Here is a 23092-nt window from a genome sequence, read left to right as displayed (position 1 = left end):
AACTTTTTCACTATTGAAATTTTGTACTGGTGACACAAAGGCAATGGTGAGTAAACTGCTGCTGCTTTAGTACAAATCAAGGTTATGTGTATTATTTACTGTATTATTTACCACCAGGAATAACAGTTGGAAAAAAATGCCAATTTCAGTTTTTTTATTTCCTTGATTAATTAGTATAAGTTGTTAATTTTATTAAATCTCAACCACTGATTAAATGTCCTTTTATTATTATATGTAACAAATGGGAAATACAAATGCCTTCTGTTGCCTACAGTAGTACCATGTTGTCTCAAGGACAGACACTTGTACAAATTTATAATAAAACTGTCCCAGACAACTCCTATGCTAATTCTTTGGGGTATCTCCCTCCCATAGATTCTAGATTCTAGCTGCACAAATATATTCTTCTCATATGGACCCAATCCATATAAACCATTTGAATCTTATTTTTTCACTTAATGGTATAGCATAAATATCAAGCTACTCACCATACCCTAAAGCTCCCATATAACCTTACCTACCCCTCCAACATAATCTCCTATCACTCTGCCAGTCACTTAACAAGCTTTTCCTGCCTCCAGACTTTTACACTTATTTGCCATCTCTGTCAGGAAAAACTTTCTCCCAGTTCTTTGCAGAGCTGGGTTCTTTTCATCCCTCAGGCCTTGACTCAAACATCACCTTCTCAGGGGCAACTTCCCTGACAACCCAATTCAAAATAATAAATTCCCCAAACCCCTCTTAATAATTTTCTGTTATAGCAGCCCTTTTCTTTCCTTCATATTTATTTGTTTACATTCTCATGTCTGTCTGCCTACCGCCACCATCAATAAAAACAACAAAAATTGTAAACCCCATGAAAGTAGGGACCTTGTTTGCTGCTATGTATGCAGTGCCTTATATCTATCTGGTATATGGTAGGCCCTAGATAAATGTTTGTGGATTAATGAATGAATGGTCCATCATTTTAGAACTATGAAAATATAGTTCTGCAACATCATTTTTAAGACTCCCATTGTATACATGTAATACGCTGTTCAAAAGGTTCCATTTTAACAGGTCGAGGAAGAAAAATAAAATAAAGTTAGAAATAAGAAGGTAAATGTGGAAAGATAGAAAATACTCCAACATGAATATAAAGTTGTCAAATTCACCATGTTTTGCCAGAATTACCCTACCAGTTCATCAAAATATCTTTTCTAATTTATTTTCAACGAGAATGCCTTTGGCCAGAAGTTCCCAGTATCCCCAAGCCATTCAGTGGGGATGTGACCAAGAGAAAGCATAGAATCACAAGCTGCGGCTCTTATCATGGATCTGGATTTATTCCATTAGCCATTCTTCACTGATTCCCCACTCCCCACACCATACCCTACAGAGTCTGTGCTCTGTCCAATCCAATCCCAAAAGCTGGTCAGCCTCTTCAGCTCCCAGCTTTCCCAGTCTCCTCCTGGGTTCTCCCTCACTCACACTCACGAAGACCCTCTGCATCTTTTATGCAACACTTTCTATCTACCATTTAATCATCTCAGCAACCCTAGGATTAAGTACTACTGTACTCCCATTAACCAGAGGCACAAATAACCTGCACGATGGGTAAGTGGCAGTGCTAAGGTTCAAACCAAGGTCTGACAGCTACAAAATCCAGCTTCCAGTCTTCTACCTACTATACTTTGCTGCTTCTGGGCTGAATCCCTCTCATATTAAGAGCCATGCTGTATCTTCAATCCAGAGCTGGTTCTTTGGTTTGTATTAAACCACCTTCTCCAAACAAGCTGAAAGGACTCTTGACCCCCTTTTAATCTCTTGAAACTAAAAGACTTTTACTTCTAATCTTGCCACTAAACTAAAATATGAGCATATACAATTTGATTTTTCATTCATTCTTCACCCCACTTAACTTGCAATTAAGGTGTCTCCTGGTTCAATTTTTCTCAGTAATACATAACTAACCAATGTTGCCCTGCAAACAAGTAAGAGCCAATAGAAGGCTGTGTCCTGACGCAGCTACCCTCCTTCCCCTGCAGCTCCCCACAGGTTTCTGTGTTTCCAATCACAGAAAGCCAGAAGAAACTCTCCCTTGGAGTCCTCATCTGCATATTGCAGTCCTGCTGCTTTTAATCTTTCAGCTTTTTTAACCTCCATATTCTCCTAAATTTCTTGGGAAACATGTAATGTTATTTAATTTTAATCCCATGGCTACAATGGATTTTGTTGATTTGAAATGGAGGCTTTTTGATGCAGTACTTTAATCCTCTTTAAAAACAGTGCCTAGTGCTCCCTGCAGCTGTAAATTATAAAAACAAAAGCAGGATTAAAAAATATACATGTGCTGTGTGTAATTATTTAAAAGTGCAACACATCAGGTTTAAACAGCAATGTGAATGCAACCACAGGGTAAATGAGGCTTTTAGTGTGTGAATCTTGCTTGTTGGTTGCTCGTCTCCATTTTCACCATGTGGTTACAATATAAATCACTCCAAAGGGAAAATTAACCAGTACCTGCATCTTCTTGGACAAGGCGATAGATACTCATAAGAGACCTGATGAATCCTCTGTCTCTTCAAATAGGCCATGTCCCTACTATTCTCATGGCTTCTTCCTTACCTGCTCTCATGGAATCTCGTCTTTTCTTTCAGACACTTACCTTATTTCATAAGTACACATGCAATTATTTCACACTAAACTGTGACTTCCTTGAAGGCAGGCCCTATGTCTGTTTTTATCACAATCATACCCTTAACATAGGGTGACCATCCATCCCAATTTGCTTAGAATTGTTCCAGCCAGTTTTAGTACTGAAAGTTCTGAATTTCAGGAAACTCCTTGGTCCCAAGGAAACTAGAATGTTTGGTCACCCTAACACAGCACCTAGTTCTATAGACAGACTATCCTTTTGAATGAAGGAACAGCCACAGGTATAGTACATATAATTCCTAAATGAAATGTCATGTATGAAGGATAGGATATTGCACTGGACACTGCACAGTCAGATTAGCCTGACTGTGGAGCTGGGCCATCTGTGTTCAAAGCCAAGCTCTGTCACTTACTAGCTATAAGACCTTGGGTTTCTTAACCTCTCTATCTCAGTCTCTTCATCTGTAAAATAAATGGGAAATTAATGGCACCAACCACATAGAACTGTTTGAGAAATTAATTAATTAATGTATGGGAAGCATTTAGAAAGAGGCCCAGGACATGTTATTAGAAATTATGAAAAATTCTAACATGGGAGGTGGCACATATTAGATAGAGTTTACTTAAATTATTATGGAGGTGTATGGGTGATTCAGTGGTAGAACGTTCACCTTTCATGCAGGAGACCCATGTTTGATTCCCAGACCATGCACCCAAGAAAAAGTAAAAATAAAAATACTAAATTATTGTGGGCAGGTCAACCCTAGGCCATATTGAAGATAAGTGATGCCACTCTTTAAGTCTTTCATTCCTTTTTCTAGGCTTGTCAAAAAATAGATCTTTCCTGGGTATTTAATATAAACTCTAGCAAACTCAGCCCCCTACCATAGAGCACTTGTAATCTTCATGCCTAAAAGGCACCACATTCTCTGAAAACGTCCCTTCTTTGCTCATCAACATGCGCTTTGCATCCCCTGCTGCCTTTGCCCTGTTACAGAACTGAGTTGAAGGTTGCTGATGAATTCATTGGTACTTAAATGCTTCCTCCCACCCTCACATCCCACCCACAAGGATTTCATTTTCAAAGGGAACTTCCAAAGACCCACTGTCTTTTAGTCTAGGGGAACTAATCTCTAATGATTGGGATTTGAGGCAATATGGGAGGAAAGAAAAAAGTTGGAAACAGGGTCATTTCAATGGCATCTCACAAATCACTCAGAAGCCAATTGCCTGCTACAGGTAGAATTAGTTTTGCTGGAAGTTCTCTCCACAAATTCTTGCTTTTAGACCTGTATTCATCATTGATTATCTACTATGTCCTGACACTGATTGTATTGAAATGCTGCAAACATGAAGACTTATTTGTTATGCCTATAGAGAGGTACAGGGAAAAGAAGTTCAAAGAGATAGTTTGTAGAAACTAAAAGCCATCACTCCAGCATGCATTCATTAGAGTGAACTTCTGGAGATGGACTTGGCCTTCAGAGAAGTGAATGAAGGTGAGCAAAATTCAGGATGAGTGAAGAACACCACCATTTTAGCTTTCACCTTTACCTAGGAAAGGAATCTTAGCAATCTCCAGCCAAACACAGAATTGTGAAGTGACCAGAGGTTAATTTAGAATTTGCCTTTCAATGTAACTCCCTCTCTTTTTTTAAAAATATTTTTATTGATAAAACAACATACAAACATTCTTAACATACAAACATTCCATACATGGTGTACAATCAATGGCTCACAATATCATCACATTGTTGTGCATTCATCACCATGATCATTTTTTTTGAACATTTGTATCTCTCCAGCAAAAGAAAGAAAAAAGAAAAAAAACACACATATAATATCCCTTACCCCTCCCTCTGACTGACTACTAGTATTTCAATCTACTCAATTTATTTTAACCTTTGTTCCCCCTCTTATGTGCTCATTTCTTACACATATTTTTTACTCATCTGTCCACACCTTAGATAAAAGGAGAATCAGACAGAAGGTTTTCACAATCACACAGTCATATTGTGTAAGCTATATCATTATACAACTATTTCAAGAAGCAAGGCTAATGTAACACAGCTCTACAGTTTCAGGACTTCCCTATAGCTACCCAAAACACCATAAACTAAAAAGGGACATCTATATAATGCCTAAGAATAACCTCCAGGATAACCTCTCGACTCTATTTAGAATCTCTCAGCCACTGACACTTTTTGTTTTGAGAAATCTTCACACACATACTTTCTATACATAGTGCAACAATCAATGACTCACAATATCATCACATAGTTGTCTATTCATCACCATGATCAATTTTGAGAACATTTACATCACTCCAGAAAAAGAAATTTTAAAAAACTCATACATACTATACACCTTACCCTTCCTTTCATTGACCACTAGAGTTTCCATCTACCCAATTTATTTTACCCTTTGTTTCCACTATTATTTATTTATAACCATATTTTCACTCATCTGTCCATACCCTGGATATAAAGAGCATCAGCACAAGGTTCTCACAATCACACAGTCACATTGTACACATTATATCTTTATATAATTGTCTCCAAGAATATAGGCTACTGGAACACAGCTCAACAGTTTCAGGTACTTCCCTCCAACCGCTCTGATATTCCATAAACAAAAAAGGGAAATCTATATAATGCATCAGAATAACCTCTAGGATAACCTTTCAACTCTGTTTGGAATCTCTAAGCCACTAAAACTTTATTTTGTCTTATATCTCTCTTTCCCCTTTTGGTCAAGAAGGTTTTCTCAATCCCTTGATGCCAGGTCCTATCTCCTCCTGGGATATCTGTCCCACATTGCCAGGGAGATTTACACCCCTGGGAGTCATGTCCCACATGGAGGAGGAGGGCAGTGATTTCACTTGTTGTGTTGGCTTAGACAGAGAGGCCACATCTGAGCAACCAAAGAGGTTCTCTGGGGGTGACTCTTAGGCCAAATTTTAGTAGGCTTAGCCTATCTTTGCAGGGATCCATTTCATCGGAGTGAACCCCAAGATCGAGAACTCGGCCTATTGATTTGGTTGACCTCACTGGTGGCTAGAATATCAGAAATTCTCCAAATGGGGAAGTTGAATATTGCCCCCTTTCTCCACATTCCCCCAATGGGACTTTGCAAATACTTCTTTATTCACTGTTCAAATCACTCTGACATTTATCAGGAAATCACACTAACCTGCACAAACCAACAAAATCTCATCCCTACTCAAGATTCCATGTACTTACAGTGTTAACAAAACTGACTACACACATTAAATTAGGAGATACAGTACCCAAAATATAAATTTTGCACCAAATAAACATCTCTCCCTTTGGTCTCACACAAAACTTGAAGTTTTAAAGTATGGACAATATCATCCTTTACCCAGCCTTCTGGTATACCTTAGTCCTATCTATATTAGCTTTATTCATATCCCTCTCTTTTAACACCCTGGTTTTGGCCAGTCAATGCCAGCTAAACCCACTCTGATGACACACTATGCCTGTTTTCCCATACTGTATCCCATACTTTAGACTCTCCTCTCTCATCAAAACTTAGTTGTCCCATGTCTCATTCCTTCATAGCTTTATTCTAAATCTAATCTAAAAAATGAAGCTGTGCTAAGTTGTGGATTTGGTTAACATGTGACTCCTCTTATTTCTATCCATTTAGTGTCTTAACTTGAAGAACCTCTGGTTGTCAAATGTCAAGCATAATAACAGGAATATAAAGAAATATTTAATGAAAAGTGTACATATCACACCCTAAAAATAGTTCTATATCTAGAGTTTTCCATTGGTTATCCATCGGATAAGATAGAATTTGGTGTCAATAGTTAGTCATTCTTTCTATGAATTTCTACAAAATACTGGGGGGATTGTTGTATTTGATCACTACTTAACAAAGATAAGCCATCTTTTCGTTGGGGGTTTTAATTTCACAAAACAGAAAATATATGTTTGATATTTCAAACTGATACTTGATGTCCTCCACTCTTCCAATGATTCTTGTTTTTCAAAAAATGATACACACAATAAAGGTTTTATGGCCATTTTTGCAATCTACCACAGAGAATATACTTTATATACACCTGAGGAGCTCCCCTAAGATGTCTGAGGATGAACAAAATTAGTGTTGGGATCTCTCAATGCTAGGTAGTTTGCTAGATCACTGAAAGACAAATTTGCTCTCACAGAACACAAGGTAATCCCTAACTTTCATTTAGTAAATTTATGAAATAAAACGTAACTGTAACTTTGATCAGAGTTAGAAAATTCTGTTGAAAAAAATGAAAGAGAAAAGGTTTTTTAAAACCCCCAAAATTTATTTATTAAACTAAACTGTTCAGATGCAATGTCATTTTTATCATCACTGATGTAGCCATATTTACCACAGAAATGGCATCTATACTTCCGAACATGGGTATTCACACAAATACATTCCTCAAAATTCTGTCTGGAGATGTTAATCAGGCACTGAGCTGCTGCTCCCCACAGAAGATCAATTAATTGCAAGCTAAAGACTACATGAGGAAGATAGCAATAATTGATGCTTCCTAGTGAAAGCAAACCATTTTTCTAAGTTTATTATGGGTCATCATTATTCATTTTAGTTTCGGTAATAATTACCTTTATAAAATTCTTTATTAAAACCCTTATAAAACTCAGCTGTATAAAAACTTTTCTAATAAAGGAAGAAAAAAATTATAAAGAACTTCAGGGGAAAAACAGTGCTCTGGATTCAGTAAATTACAAGCAGCATTTCTGGCTACTGAACAAAATTTGGTCTGCTCAGTAAAGCTCATAGAGGCTTGGGGCAGGGCCATAAGATTGAATAATTCTTATGCTGTTGTAATTGCATTATTTCTTATTAAACTGCATGTGATTTTTTTACACTCTGTGTATAACTAAACTGAGAGAATTAGTCTTAAGATCCTGCGCTCTACAAGGTTGCTATTAGGGGGAGGACCTAGGATAGCGGAGAAAAGCGCCACTGCATCCCTACCCGAGCCACAAGAGTAACCAAAATTAGCTTGTGTAAAACTCATAAATATTCTCTAAGAAATGCAATCAGGCCGTCAGGGTTCAGGGAAATAATTACGGTATATTATTCTAAGTACATCTATCTAGTATACATAAACAGTAGAACAATTCAGTTCCTTACCAACCACAGTGCAACATTCTCAGAGTGCCTTTACAGAGACACCTCTCCAGGCACAGCTAAGGTTTCACTCACCCTCTGGGAATATGGAATCTGTGAATAACTCCTTTGTAGGCAGAGTAAAGGGAAAGTTCCAGGCATGAGGGAACTCTCCAGAGACGTATTAACTACACGGTGAGGTAGGATAGCCCTAAAAGGAGGGTGACTATATAATTTATCATCCAAACTCAGAAACTGTTAATGATGTCAGGAAAATAGGTATAAAACAGGAACGTCCTTGGTATGGGCAACCTCTATATGGTTAAGAAAGAAATCTACGGAAAGAGCTAATAATTTATCTGTCAGAGTTTTCTGGAGGATTTTCCCCGGCCCTTGTGAAAGATGCTGACCAGACCAAGCAAACAATACAGCAGACGTCAGCTCTGAACATATGACAGGGCTTCTTTTGTCACCCTGCATCCCAGTAGGATTGCAGCAAACAACAGACCACAATATTGACCCTCTACCTCAGTAAGCAGGTGGAAATCATGCAGGCACCATCCCTGTGATTTCGGGGGAGAATCAGGAAGCCATTCTGGGGGCTCTTCATCTCTAGCTAGGGTTCTTCTAACCTACCCACCATGAGAGCCACTAGTGGGAGAAAGAAAACTCCTGTCAGATGCAAAATGCTCAATGGGGTCAAATTTGTGGTGCTCAAATATAAAATTGACCTCTGGGAACTCTGAAGAATTCTTTAGGAATACAGACTTGTGGGTCTTCCATATTTTTATCTTCCTGTTTATGCTGTGGCGCTTTCCTGTGCCCTGTGAAATGACTCTGCCAGCATCCACTTGCGTCTTGCAGGGGCCAGCTCTTGACATCACAGACACACAACGCACTCCATTAATGATCCCCATTGCCTACCCTCGGCCCCTGAGTGGGAACCTAAGTGGTCTCATATAGCAGAGAAGGCAACACCACGGTTTTACACCCTCTCACTTTTGAGCCGAGAGAAGGATTAGAATTTTAGTCTTCCTTTGATTGTTATAGAATTTCTTTTCATCTAGGCCCGTGGTGGAAGAAACAGAAAACCCCACCTGTCCTAAGTGAATGCTATACGGCAGATGACAAGATCTTAGAGTGGCTCAATAAGTATTAAGGTATTAGAGTTTTATCTCATTTGAAAGAGAACTGACTCATGCCAACTGCATGTCGAGTTTCTTTTCTACTGCAAATTTCTATATATTACTGTATAAAAACAGGTTTGCTGACATGATGCAAATTCTCTTGAAATCTTTGTAGCTAACACTCACTTTGTCACCATAAACCATCTAGTATTCCCCATTACTAGCACTGCTACTATATATTAACACCTGTCATTTAGAACAATGCTTTCTTTAACCCTCTCCTCTCCCTCTTCCCCTCTATGCAGTTATTTTAAATTCTTACCAAGACTGGAGCCACAGCTTCCTAACTGGGCTCCCAATCTTCAGTCTCACCCACCTCCAATCAGTCCTACCCATTGATCAGATTAATCTACTTAAACATGCCTCCTAGAACAGACCATCACTCTATTTAAAATCATTACGGGTTCTCTCTTCCTAAGAAAGAATGTCCAAGCACTTCACCTCTGCCGAAATCTGACATCGATCCACTTCACCACTGTTATCTCTCACTCTCCTCAGCTCAGAAACTCCTAACAAGTTTTACCCATTCTCAAGGGCCTAACTGAAATACTCTTTGCAGTTACTTTCCTGATTCTTCCTCTTCTGAGCAATTACTCTACCAACAATATTTTATTTCTACTTGTTTGATAGCCAAACCATATGTTGGCTTGCATTAACAGATTTCTGTGTACTTCTCTATGCATCCCTTTCATTGAGTAGCACAGCACATTATACATAGTAATAGTTTCCTATATTGAGCTCTGTGGTAGGCAGAATAATGTAACACTCCACCACCACCACCAAAAAATAAAAGATTCTCATGTTCTAATCCCCAGAACCTGTATGTTATGTTGTATGGCAAGGGGAAATTAAGGATGCAGATTAGGGTTGCTAATCAACTGACCTTAAAATAATGAGAGTAGCCTGGGCTATCCAGGTGGGCCCAATGTAATTACAAGGATCCTATATTGTGGAAGAGAGAGGCAGAAGAGTCAGAGTCAAGATGATGGAAGCAGCGGTCGGAGGGATGCAATTGTTGACTTTAAAGGTAAAAGGGGCTCACAGGCCAAGGAATGCAGGCAGCCTCTAGAAGGTGGGAAAGGCAGGGAAAAAGATTCTGCCATAAAGCCTCCAGAAGGAACACAGCCCTGCTGACACCTTGATTTTAGCCCACCAAAACCCATTTCAGACTTCTGAACTCCAGAACTCTAAGTAAAATTTTGTGTCACTTGAAGCCTATGGTAATTTGTTAGAGTAGCCCATCCGATCACTTACAATATGACAGGGACTAAACTAAGAGTTTTATATTCATTATCTCAGTCCTCACAACACTCTGTGGGGTCCTTACAACTATTACTCCTGTTTTTTTACATGAGGAAATTGAAATTTCAGGAAAGTTATCCAAGATGACACCCACACACAGCTAACAAGTAGTGGAGTCAAATGAAACTCAGAATTCTCTGCCAAATTCTATGTAATTAACTATTTCAAATCTTTCTTAAATGTAAGTGAAGAAATGCTAGCAAGATAATAATAACAGAGAAAAAGAAATGGCATGGCTACCTCTTGGTGTTAAAATTCATGGGAAAGAGGTTGTTGTTCCTTTGAATAGACCTTGGAATATAAAAAGAACAGGCTGCACCCCATCTCTGTACTTTAGAGCATGGCAATCTAGTAACTTCGGGGAACTCTCTCATATACAGTTTTTTGTTTCACTCTTGAACATTTTAAGGAAATCATTATCTCCTTGTAAGCAGTAGGAATAAGGGAAGGGGAGTATGAAAGTGAAGTTGCTAAGAACATGAGTTTGACTCTTCCCCCTTTTTAAGTGTCCTCCCTACCTAAGGCACAGGATCCCAGTCTTGAGGAAGGGGATGTTCCCTCTGCATTTTGCTTCAGATTTAGACCTTAGCTCAAAACGAACCTTCCCTGATATCCTTGACCCAGTTTCACAGCACTGAAAATCTCTCCTTTGAAATATTATCAGTTACACTTTTTTGCATAATATAAATATCTCCCCAGCCTCCATGAAATTAGAGATTCATAATCTATCTTGGCACATATTATGTCAAGGAATCATACTTGATTTTTCTTTTCCTTAACTCCACCCCCACCCACATAGACTCTTATCAGCAAATCCAATCAATGCTACCTCCAAACATATTCTGAATCTCTTTACTGTATTCCATCTTCACTGCTATCATCAATGTCCAACCCTTCATCACCTCTCAATTGGGTTACTGCCATAGCATCCCGCTTCTACTCCTTCCATCAAAAACCATTCTCTGCACAACAGCCAGCGACCACAATTACAATACAACCTAAACTTCCAAAGTTCTGCATGATCTCTCCCTCGCCATGCTCTCCAACCACATATCATGCCAACCTCATTCCAAGTGAAGTCCAGAAAAACTTCTTTCTGTTCCTATAATTGCCCCAGCTCGTCCCAGCTTCAGAGCCTCTGCCCTCATGTTCTGCTCTCTGGAATGCTCTGTCCCCAACCTTTACACTACTAGTTTCTTTTTCTTGTCATCCAAATATTTGCAAAATGTCACCTCCTCTGATTTCCTCTAAAGGAGTCACCTATATATTCCCTGTCATACTCCCCTTCAAAAAACTTCCTGCATGGAACAACCTACTATATGATATTTTTCTCATTTCCTTCTTTCTTTGTTCATTGTCTTCTCCCTTCATTTGAATTAAGCCTCATGAAAGGAGTGTCATTGCCCTTCTTGTCTCTACTGTATGCCAGTGATCAGAACAAGGTATTTAGCAAATTCAAAATAAATGTACAAATGAGTAATGCCCAGTGCCTGGCACTTCACCTGTATGGTGGGTTTTTGGCAAATATTTATCGAATGAATGATGTATAGGATTTGGTTATATTTATTAAAAGTTTAGGTTGATATAGTTAATGTCTTCCATTTTTATAAAAATTCTGACTTTAAAGAAATTCATTTGACATTTTCAAACAAAACCCAGTTGTTCTCGTTTGCTAGCTGCCAGAATTGTGATATATCAGAAATGGAATGGCTTTTAAAAGGGGGAATTTATTAAGTTGCAAGTTTATAGTTCAATGGCTGTGAAAATGTCCCAATTAAAGCAAGTCTATAGAAATGTTTTTCTTATCTATAGAAAGACAAAGTAACACCAAATTCATAGGATTGTTGTAAGGATCAAATAGACAACTTATAAAGCACAAGCACAGAATGTGGCACACAGTGGGCACTCAATAAAGTTCCTTCCTTCCTTCCTGGCCTACAGCAAAATTGACAATTAAATTTTTGAATATATTCTTTGTACACTTCAAGTTTACCTAGTCTGTTGTAAAGAATCTATGTAAAATTATTCCTATTTTTTAATTCTTTGGTTTTTTTAGAACACTTTGATGCTTTACATTACATTGAATAAATTGATTTTAGCCAAATTAAATGTATTCACTTGGCCTCTCTTACCCTCTTCAGTTTATTGTTCCTACTAATAAATTTCACTTATAGCTAAAGGAGTGCTTCATAATTATATCTGAATCCGTCTTCCCTTATGAGAATTAAAGCTCTATTAATTCAGATCTGGAGTTAAAGGAGGAAAAAATACTTTGGTTGGATGCTGTCACCTTCCAAAATGGAAAAGCTAATCTTTGTATTGTTTCTAGTTGTAGAAAATGAGCAGAACATTCATAATCTCTTTGACAGTCAGTGAATCAATAAGTAGGTATATGTTGTTAGGAAGTTAAAAAAAAATCAAGAAAATTTCCCTATCACTATGTACATCACTTTGTGATGTTTTAAAAGACATTTTAGGTAGAATCTGCATCTGAAAATACTATAAATAGATTGAGCCCTATTTGTTATGGTAATGAAATAATTTACCTTCCCCAATAAGTGTCCTTTTAATTTTTTAAATAAAACTGAGAATAGCAGTAAATTTTTAATTCAGAGTAGATTGCAGCCCTCATTAAGTCAGCTAAAAAGATGTTTGATTTAGTTTTACTTTGTTTGATGGTAGAAATCATGAATGTGATCACATTGTTTAAAGTATAGTAACCAGAACAACATGTGCCTTACTGTATCAGAGGATATAGACTTGTGTGTGTATGTGTGTTAAACCCATAAGAGATCCTTGGGTACCGTCTTAGTTCTAGCCCCATTATTTTATAGATTATTACACTCTAGCACAGAGAAGAAAGTAAATTATCTAAGGGAAGAAACATGATCTGCATGCCATGGGCTTGGGAGAAAAAGGCAACAAGCCCAACAAAGCATCACTACATGCAGAAAGTCAAAAGAAAAACTGAGGAAGTACTCAGTCTCCCTCTCTACCAGCATCCTGCAAAGAGATGAGCTTGGACCCCAGCATAACAGAATACTCCTTAGCACTAGGCTCCTGCAATAGGGCTCCAGCAAAGAATTCCTATCTCCCACTTTGGCTTCTCACTCTTTTTATTGGGTTTAAGCTTAAGAGTGTCCCTAAAAACAAGGCCCAAACTGCCTGGAAGCCAAACAACAATCTGAGTTTCTTAATTATCAGCCATTCACAGCAAATCCTGGGAAAGTATCAGACCCTGGGGTCAAGAGAAGTTGCAGCCCCTGTTGCTGGAAGGAGGGAACTATTATTTCATGGAAAACTAAATTCAGGTAACTTTGTCATTTACGTCTACATACTTCTGTGTATCCCAGCACACTCACTGCATTCCCACTTCTAGGAACACATGTGTTTACAGGCTGATTGTTGGAAAGAACAAAAAAGAAGTGAATGAGGCTCATCTCCCATCCAGTTATAGACTTAAGGAGAGTTAAATTTTCCAATAACCACTGACATTTGTCTTCAAATTTTAAATGATGTGAATATAGGGACCATATCTTAATCTCTTTTTAAACTCGTTTTAAACTCTCCATTATACCAGACCCATGGTGACCATAAGATCAATGGTCTTTATTATTTTTTTTTTCAATTTTTAAAAATTTTTACTAATGGTCTTTATTATTGAAAAAAGATACATATTGTTGGTTGAATGCTTTGGTAATGTCCTCATCATATTTTCTAAATGTGATGCATGTAATTCTAGGAAGCCCAGCAGGCTTCCAGGAAAGAGAGAGGCAGATGGTGGACTGCTGAAATGTTAGGTTTCATCTAAGTTGATCACCCAATCATTATTGCTTTGTTCTCAGATGTTCTGTACCTTATATTAATGATTAGGAAAGAAGAAAAAAGAAGAAACATTTGTGGCCTTCTAGCTCTGATGAACTTCTTATTCCTCTAGGGGCAGTTGATTTATTGAATATATAATCTTTGCCAAGCCCTAATCCGTGTGGAAAGGGAAGCCTCCATGTCTTGGGAATGAATAGAGAAGGAAGTAAAACTTGGGTGAATGTCCCTTCAGGTGCATTCCTCCAAAGCAGGCAGGTGTGCCTGCATTTCAAATCCTTTTGGTTTATGTTTTGTATCCAAAGTTATATTTTTGGTCAGACCTATCTTAAGTTTGGTTTTTGAATCACAAGACTTTAAAATTATAAAAGACCATCAAAGTTGCCTAGCTGGTGCTTTTTCAAATAGGTGGCTAGCAGCTTTCTAGCCTCTGCCTAGACACCTCCAACAAGTCAGCTCTCATTTGGACAAGTTATTCATTCTATTACCAGAAAATTCTAGTTAGTTTTTCCTTGAAATTTCTACATATCATATCTAGATTTACCCTAGAAATTACACAGATTAAGACTATTGCTTCTCAAGTATTTAGTCCTTTGAGTATTAAAGATGTGGTCATTACTCAGGACTCTTCTTTTCACCAGGTAAAAGATCCCCAGTCCTTCTGTCATACCTCCTGTACTGGTTTGAAAGTGTTGTGCACCCCAGAAAAGCCATGTCCTTTAATCCTGATTCAATTTTGTAGAGTGGAAACCTTTGATTAGATTGTGTCCTTGGAGATTACCCACTCAATTGTTGGTGTGATCTTTTGATTATATGAAGATATGACTCTGCCCATTCAGGGTGAGTCTTGATTAGAATCAAGAAATTTCTTTAAAAGTGGAAAGATTTTGGAGTTTCTTCAGAGCCAAAATAAGACCTAGACATTTGGAGATGCAGAAAGAAAATGCCCCTAGGGAAGCTGTTTGGAAGCAGAAGCCAAAGGACTAGTAGATAGCAGCCACTTGTCTACCCAGCTGACAGAGGTGTTCTAGACTCTAGACCCATCAGCCTTTCTTGAGTCAAGGTATCTTTCACTGGATGCTTTAGTTAGGTTATTTTTATGGCCTTAGAACTGTATACTTGTAACTTAATAAATTCTCTTTTGAAAAGCTGTTCTATCTCTGGTATGTTGCATTTCCACAGCATTAGCAAACCAATATACCTCATTCAACAGGATTTTCCGACTTTTTACCATATCTCTCTTCTTTCTCAATGTAAAGATTTTTGTCCTGACTTTTGCCCTGACTTTGAAAAGAGTGTCTATGTGGAAAGACCATCAATTTTTGCTAAATGACCCCAGAGGCTCTCTCTTGACTGACTATCATTTACTCCTAAGGGAGATAGTTTTTGACCTTCACTGAGAACAGGATAGTTTCTTGAGTAATTGTCTTTAAGTTGTTTTTTGGATACCAGGGTGTTTCAGTTTGCTAAAGCTGCCAGAATACAATATACTTGAAATGGGTTGGCTTTTACAATGGGGATTTATAACTTATAATTTACAGTTCTAAGGCCATGAAATGTCCCAATTAAAGCATCAACAGGATGATACCATCTCTGAAGAAAGGCTGCCAGCATCTGGAACACCTCTGTCACAAGGAAAGGAATATGGCTGGTGTCTGCTGGTCCTTCTCTCCCAGGTCTTGCTGCTTTCAGCTTCTGGTTCCAGTAGCTTCCTCTCTCAGTTCCAAGGGGCCTCTCTCAGCTTCTCTCAGACTTTTCTATATATGCTTCTGGGATTTTTCTATCTTTTATCCTCTTAATTGAAACAACCTAACCAAAAGGTCTCACCCAAAATAGGTCTAACCACAGGAATGGATTAAAAGAGCATGGCATTTTTAGGGTACATAACAGCTCCAACTACCACACATGGGGCTGGACAAACTTGAGTCTGATTCTTTATTGTGTTGGGTTTTTGCTTTAATTTGTTTTTCCAACTTTTTGTGGTGAAATTTTCAAACTTCAAAAATTTTGAAATAATAGAACAATGAACTCTCACATGCCCTCTACCTAGCTTCAATGATTATTAACAATTCACCATATTTTCTTTATCTCTTTCTCTCTCTACACACACCAAAAAAAGAAAAGCATATACGCATACTGGCAGAAACATTTGAAAGCTTTTGCAAACATTAACACATCATCCCAAAATACCTATTCTTGGAACTCCTAAGAGTAAAGATATATTCCTGACATAACCACAATAATGTTATTGGGCTAAGAAAGTAACAAATTCTATCATCTTATATCTAATCTGTAATTAATTTTCCCTACTCAGGCACTCATTAGCTGCATTACAAGTCCCTTAATCTCTGTGCCTCAGTTTCCTCACTTATAAGATGGGTTAAAAACTACTGTGAAGATGAGTTGTGAAGATTTAAACTATTATCCATACAATCAACAAATATTTATGAGTATCTGCTAGGGGAACCAGACATTGAGCTAACCTTGGAGGATAAAGTGATGAAAAAGCAGACATGGTCACTGCTGTTACTCTAGTCAAGAGGAAGTCACTGACAATCTTAAAAGCCTTCTTGGGTGTCTAATCAGAAAATTTCATTGAAAAATACATGCATAACTCAAATACTTTATTTTAACTCAAAATACAAATGCATATTTATTCACTAATCTTTTGATATCAGGCCAAGGCCTCTCTCTGAGTATGATTCTGCCAATTTGAGTTCAGCATCAATTTTCTTACGTAAATTATACCCATGATATACCATCTCAGATTTCCAGTTTCTATTTCTTTAAAATATAACAAACACATAAAGACTCTTGCACGAATTCTGATTTCAATTGATAGATTGATTACACAGCTGATATCAAATGGTACTTTTGTTGTCTCTTCTATCAAATCCCACCAAAATACAGTAAAAGAATTAAAAAGTTAGTAATTCTTCAAGGATAAAGAGAACAGAGAATGAGACAACAGCTGATAAAAGATTCCAATGGATCTCTTGTAGACAAGGAGTGGTAATTGGCTTATCCGACTAAGAGAAGTTATATGTTGGGTTCCTGCAGAGAGGAGAGACTGACTAGAAGTAAGGCATTGCCCCACAACTCAGGGACAGGAAATTTGGTGACACCAGCAGAACAAATTGAGAGTCCTCAGGCCAGGAGAGGCCAGGAGCAAAGCATCATGCAAAATGCAGAGACTACATGCGAATAATGGGAATGTTAATCTCCTTCCAGATTCTAGAAAATGGTCATATGACCTTTACCAGCACCTTCACCAGTCATGGGGCAGAAGACTGGATGAGTCTCATCTTGAATAACTAAACCATTCCTGAAAAACAACTTGTATATTGACATCTGGAGACCTCAATGACAAGGCTAGAGGGTCTACTTGGTGGTAAAGTCCACTATCAACAACTTCCCCTATTCATACATACACACACACACACTTTTCAATCAGTCTAATTCTTACATATAAACAACCCAGAGTTATAAATCTTTGGGGGTGAAAAGCCTCCAACATGAAAAAGAGTTCAAAACTTATAGCTAAATATGTGTGTGAATATATAATTATATGGGTGCAGGTATATATGCATAAAAAAATGTTAAAGGAAATTGAAATAATGAAATTACACTAAACAAACAACAACATAAAACACAAATATCAGAGATCTTAGATAATGCATCTATAAATTAGAAATGGGGATATAAAAAAATGAAACAATAAGGAGTGGCTCTTAAAAATTAAGAATATGATAACTGGGATGAAATAGTTAATAAAGGAGATAGAAAATAAGGTCCATATTTAATAAAAAAGATGGAAGAAAAGGTCAAAGAAATCTCTCAAAAAGTAGAACCAAAATGTAAAGAGTTAGGAAATGAGAGACTAATAAAATTAAGGACTAATCAAAGAGGTCCAGCATCTGATTATTAGGGTGCTAGATAAAGAGAGAAGAGAAATCACATAGGTTGAAATTATAAAAGAAATAACATTATAAAGGGTTTGCAACAGTAGAGATGCAAGCCTCCAGGGTGAAAAGGCCCATCGAATACCCATTACACACATACAAATCTCCAAATCACACAACCATGAAGTTAGAAAACACCAGTTATAAAGAGAATGTCAGAATTTCTTTTATCAGAATAGAATCTGACTTCCCAAAAGCAGCAATGGATACCAGAAGACAATGGAGAAATGCCTTTAAAATTCTGTAGGAAAATTACTTACATCCTATATAATTCTATCCCCAAACTAGGTATGTTTGTATAAAGGTGTAATAATGACATATAGAGATATGGGAAGACAAAAAATTTTATTTCCCATGAACCCTTTCCAAAGAAGCTATATGCTTTAATAAACTGAGGGAAAAATCCAAAGAGAGGAAGACACGAATCAAACAATAGGGTTTCCTATACAAATCATCAGTGAAAGGAGGTCCCTAGACAGCAACTATGCACCAAGTCAACAGATCAACTGATTGGCTTAAAGCAGCAAGATGGTGGCTATGAAAGAAAGAAGAGGGGTTGGGGAATGAAACTGATGATTTTGAATGTTTGGGAACTTTTTTCCTGGATGATTGACAAATAGGTTGAATAATAATATACATATATTTATATATAACAATTGGTACATAGAAATGTAAAAGTTGAAAAATGATCATGAGATTTAAAAATGCATAGAAAAGATACAATCTTAGAGCAGTGCTTGGTTAAACTGTAAGTAATGCTTATAAAGTTGTAAATTCCAACTACTGATTTAGCCAAGCATTGTAGTACTCCTACAGAGAGAATCAGGGTAGGGAGGGAGGAATGGAGAAGGAGCAAAACTTCAATCACCATAGCAGGAAGTCAGTTACAATTGACAAAAATCAATCAAGAAAATGAAAGGCATGTTGCTTAGATATGTAGAGATAAATATCAAAAGAAACAGTCAAAACTGTTGAAAGTGGCTGTCTCTGGGAAGCAACTAGTACAGTGCCTAGTATATTATATATTAATCAGAACTATTTCAGTTACAAGTGACAGAAACTGAAATTAAACTAGCTAGAGTTAGAAAAAAGGGGGGGATTTATTAACTTACAGAAATTTAAAATAAAATATCCATGGCTCAAGACAGCCTGTTTCAGGTTTCCTAATAACGTTCTTATAGTATCTGAAAGAAATTATCTTGTGATCGTCTCTCAGCTCTGCTTTCTTTGACCTGAGTTGGCTTAATTTTCAAGAAAGCTTTCCCCATGTGGGAACAAAAATGGTACCTCCAGGCTTTCAGGACCCTTAGCACCCAGAATCTAAGAATGAAACAAAGCCTCATTGCTAACAGTTCCAGCAAAAATCCCAAGCAGGGCCCTCATTGATCTGGTTTTGGTCACATGCCCATCCTTCAAGCCATCTCTTTGGCCAAAGTAAGTCAATATTATGATTGGCCACCCTGGGATCCATAAAATGAGGACAGCCTCCTAGACTAAGCACATAGACAAAGGGTCAGGAGAGTAGTTCTCCAATAGAAGGAAATAGGGATGCTGAGAAGATCAGAATAATACACATATGAACTCATGGATACATTAGTTATTGTTAGATTAGTTATTGTTACAGTAAGAGGAGTTTTTTGTAAGTAGGATATCAGTGCCACCTTAAGTGGGAGAATGTTCTGTGTATTCATAAATTCTTAGAATAAATGCTTATGCAAAAGAAAAGGCATCATTTATTCAAAATGGATAAATAAGTATTTCTTTTTGAAATGCAGATTTCTATTTTATTTCATATATGAACAATGAAGTCAGTCTCAAGACTTTACCAGAACAGGAAATGAACAGATGTGGACTAAGAAGTGATTAGAGGATGACCAGAGACCTAATAAATAAAAAAAGAGCAGGCTGTGGCCTGCTGGTATAATAGATAAAATTCTCAGTCCAGGGTTTAAGGCTGAGGGTAGCCTGTTAGGCCCATTGAATTTGCCCTAAGTATTCTGAGAGTGAGGAATGCTTATACAGAGACTTTATGGAAATTTCAACTATTCCCTTTACCCTATTATCTAAAATTTTGTTATTATTTGGGTTTCTTTTGCTTGAAAACAGGATCCTATTACTAAACTACTGCCAGCATCCTTAAAAGTGAGAGAATTAGTGTCAACATTATGAATACCATAGAAACATATTTTCCAAAGGTCTTTGGACAGGGGCCTAAGCTATTTTAATTGTGAAACAATGCTAAAAATTAATCCAGAGAATTTGGCTTAGGACATAAGGAATGTGCAATGAAGCTTTTTATAAAACTTCTTCAAAGGGTAGCTGGGAATATATTCAACATTCCTCACTCATGCAAGCAATAACAATAAAAATAATTCTTAATATTATAGTTTGGCTTTTGAGGCACACACATTTGAAAAAAAGATTGTATGGGAGTCCTCTATATTATGCATGATTGTTCTGTAAAGCTACAACTTCTCTAATAAAGAAGAAAAAGAGAAAAAAATGATAGTTTCAGTAATGTTAACAGAGTGGCCTTCTTTTCACACCACCTTGTAGTCCAGTCCATATTGCTGACAGACACCCACTAAGGCTATGCCAAAACTTGCCTATTTTCTCATACAATTTCCCTCCAGGAAGCATGGAGTAAACAGTTGAATTTCAAACAACTCTTGAGAGAAATATACTTCTTATGAAGAAATATAATGAGGGAGCTGCAATGATGACAAAGCAAGTCATAAAAGTATATACAACAAATCTATCTAACTTGAAAGCAATTTTCTTAGACTGCACCTAAAATTCAAAGGATTCACCCTAAATTCAATTTTTCTGCTTATAAAAGGTCATAGTTATAAAATGGCCAAAATAAATTCATGAAATTATAATTTAAAATTGAAATTTAATTTAAAATACATAAATTAAAAAATTGAATACGGTAGAGTGGAATACAATGAAGCATGGTTAAATAAATAGATGTAGTAAACAAAAAACAATGAAAAAATGTAACCTAAGAGCATTAAAAACAATTAAAATGAATAAGATAATATTAGGTAAAGAACATTCTTGAAGATCAAAATATTATGAGAGTAAAAAAAATATGAGAGTAAAGATAAATAAAAATCAATTAAAGAATAACAGAAAGGAAAGAAAACAACAGTTCTAAAAATGTGAACAATCCCCCATCCCACCCCAAGTTTCTAACAATAGAGACTTACTAACTTTGAGAGAAAGTAGAATCATGGCAAATTGGGATCAATCAGCAAAAAAAATGCCTATTCTGGGCCAAAGCAAGGATGTATAGCAGAGACTAAGAGCAAACCAACAGCAGGACACAAAGAGTCAGGGCCACGGAATCAGTAAGGTAATGCAGCAGGTCTCAATAAATTTTCTGGACTTGGGTGAAACCTCTTTGCAAGAGCTAAGGTCCCCTTGCCCCACAGGCCTGTCTCTGCAGCTCTAAAAGGCATGGGACTCTGACAGATTACAGCTCATTACGAATTAAATTGTAAATCTTGTTTCAACTGTTTAAAAAATCAGACACTAAAATGCAGGCATTGCTCAGCTTTCTTAATCTTGAAGAAACACAGCACCACAGAATTTACATCACAGTGAAAAGAAAGAGTCCTTGGGAGACAGACAGGGGAGTTGTTAGCTTGACAGAGTACAGAGTTAAATGTCGAGAGAATAATATATACCAAACAGACCTTTCACGTTTCAACAACAATCTGAAAACTACTCTTTTCAAATTTATAATCTGCTCAAAAGATCACTGCCACATATCCCCAATCTTATGTTTGATTCCATATTTTCTCTAAAGACCCAGGCTTCGAACATTTCTTCGAACCATAACATCTGCATCTCTCAATCTATTAATTTTAATGGAGCACAACATTTAAAGTCTCAGACCTAGAGAGGTCAACCTGTTATGCCTCCACTTGGAGGAAGATTGCAGCTAAAATGTTTATGTTTATAGATGTATCTCACCCTGCCACATCAGTTTATGCTAGGGAACCAAATAAATATGGTCACCAGACCATATTCCTATCCACTTAATATCTGAGTGTCAATCTGTTACAGGACGGTAACAGATCTGTTACGGGCAGTAGATTCTTTGCCCGGTGTACTCCATGACCAATTCCTCAGACACCGGAGTTTCAAAGAGAGACAGAGTTTATTGCTAGTTATGAGACAGGAGATCAGATGGCCTATCGGCCTAAATATCTGTCTCCCCAAACTAGTAGTAATTCTGATAGTTGCATAGTATCAAAAGATGGGCAGATTTTAGGATAATAAGCACAAGGGCTCCAGATGATATAATTACAGGTGCTCTAATTATTGCGCATGCACAGATCGATTACATGCTGAATCACAGAATTCATGTAAGAAAATGGCAGCCTTAATATGATGATGGGCATGATTTTTAGTATTATAATGAGGTATAGGTGACTTATAGTTTAAAGTCTAAGCTGCTACCCAGGTCAGGTGGGCCCATTTTGGTTAGCTCCAGCTTCAGTTATCAAGATAAGTTTGGAATTGGAGTGAGTTAGTTCTGGGCTGACCCAAGGCCCTTCATTAGTAAACATTAGGGGCTGTTTTTAGTGCACATAGGACTCCAAAGTTGAAAAACAGGCTAAAATGTGTAATTGTGAGACTCAGTCACAAGGTTTTACAATCACAAGGGCACAAGATAAAAGCTATAAAGTCATTATCTGAGATCGAGGCAGTTGGATTACAGTTCAAAGATTTCAGCTATTTCCCTTTGTCCATTCCAATACACCAGAAAGTAAGAAAGAATGTCTATATAACAATTCAGCAACTATGGTTATTCCTTAAATCCTAATTTCACAGTTACAAATCTCCTATGGTGAAAAAAATATTAGACTTGGAGTTGGTGGAGGGAACCCGATTTACCTGGCTTCATGGGAACACCAGCAATGTTATACCAGTGACCTCACTCTACCCATTCACTTGATCCACTATGGTGGGTGGAATAATTTATCTGCCTGGTGTGTTTGGAAAAGGAATAGAGCATGCATACTTCAGCCCCAC

The 23092-nt window shown here is 37.2% G+C and overlaps 1 long non-coding RNA gene across 1 annotated transcript in view; it reads right to left on the bottom strand.

Annotated features, from left to right (window-relative positions):
* LOC143668228 (uncharacterized) overlaps positions 1 to 23092 on the bottom strand; it is a 66168-nt gene that overhangs the window by 1141 nt on the left and 41935 nt on the right. The gene's annotated exons all lie outside the window — the stretch shown is intronic.

The sequence above is a fragment of the Tamandua tetradactyla genome, chromosome 1, assembly GCF_023851605.1.
Source record: "Tamandua tetradactyla isolate mTamTet1 chromosome 1, mTamTet1.pri, whole genome shotgun sequence".
NCBI lineage: Eukaryota > Metazoa > Chordata > Mammalia > Pilosa > Myrmecophagidae > Tamandua > Tamandua tetradactyla.
Note: the sequence above shows the minus strand (reverse complement) of the source record. Positions and strands in the feature narration are given on the sequence as shown.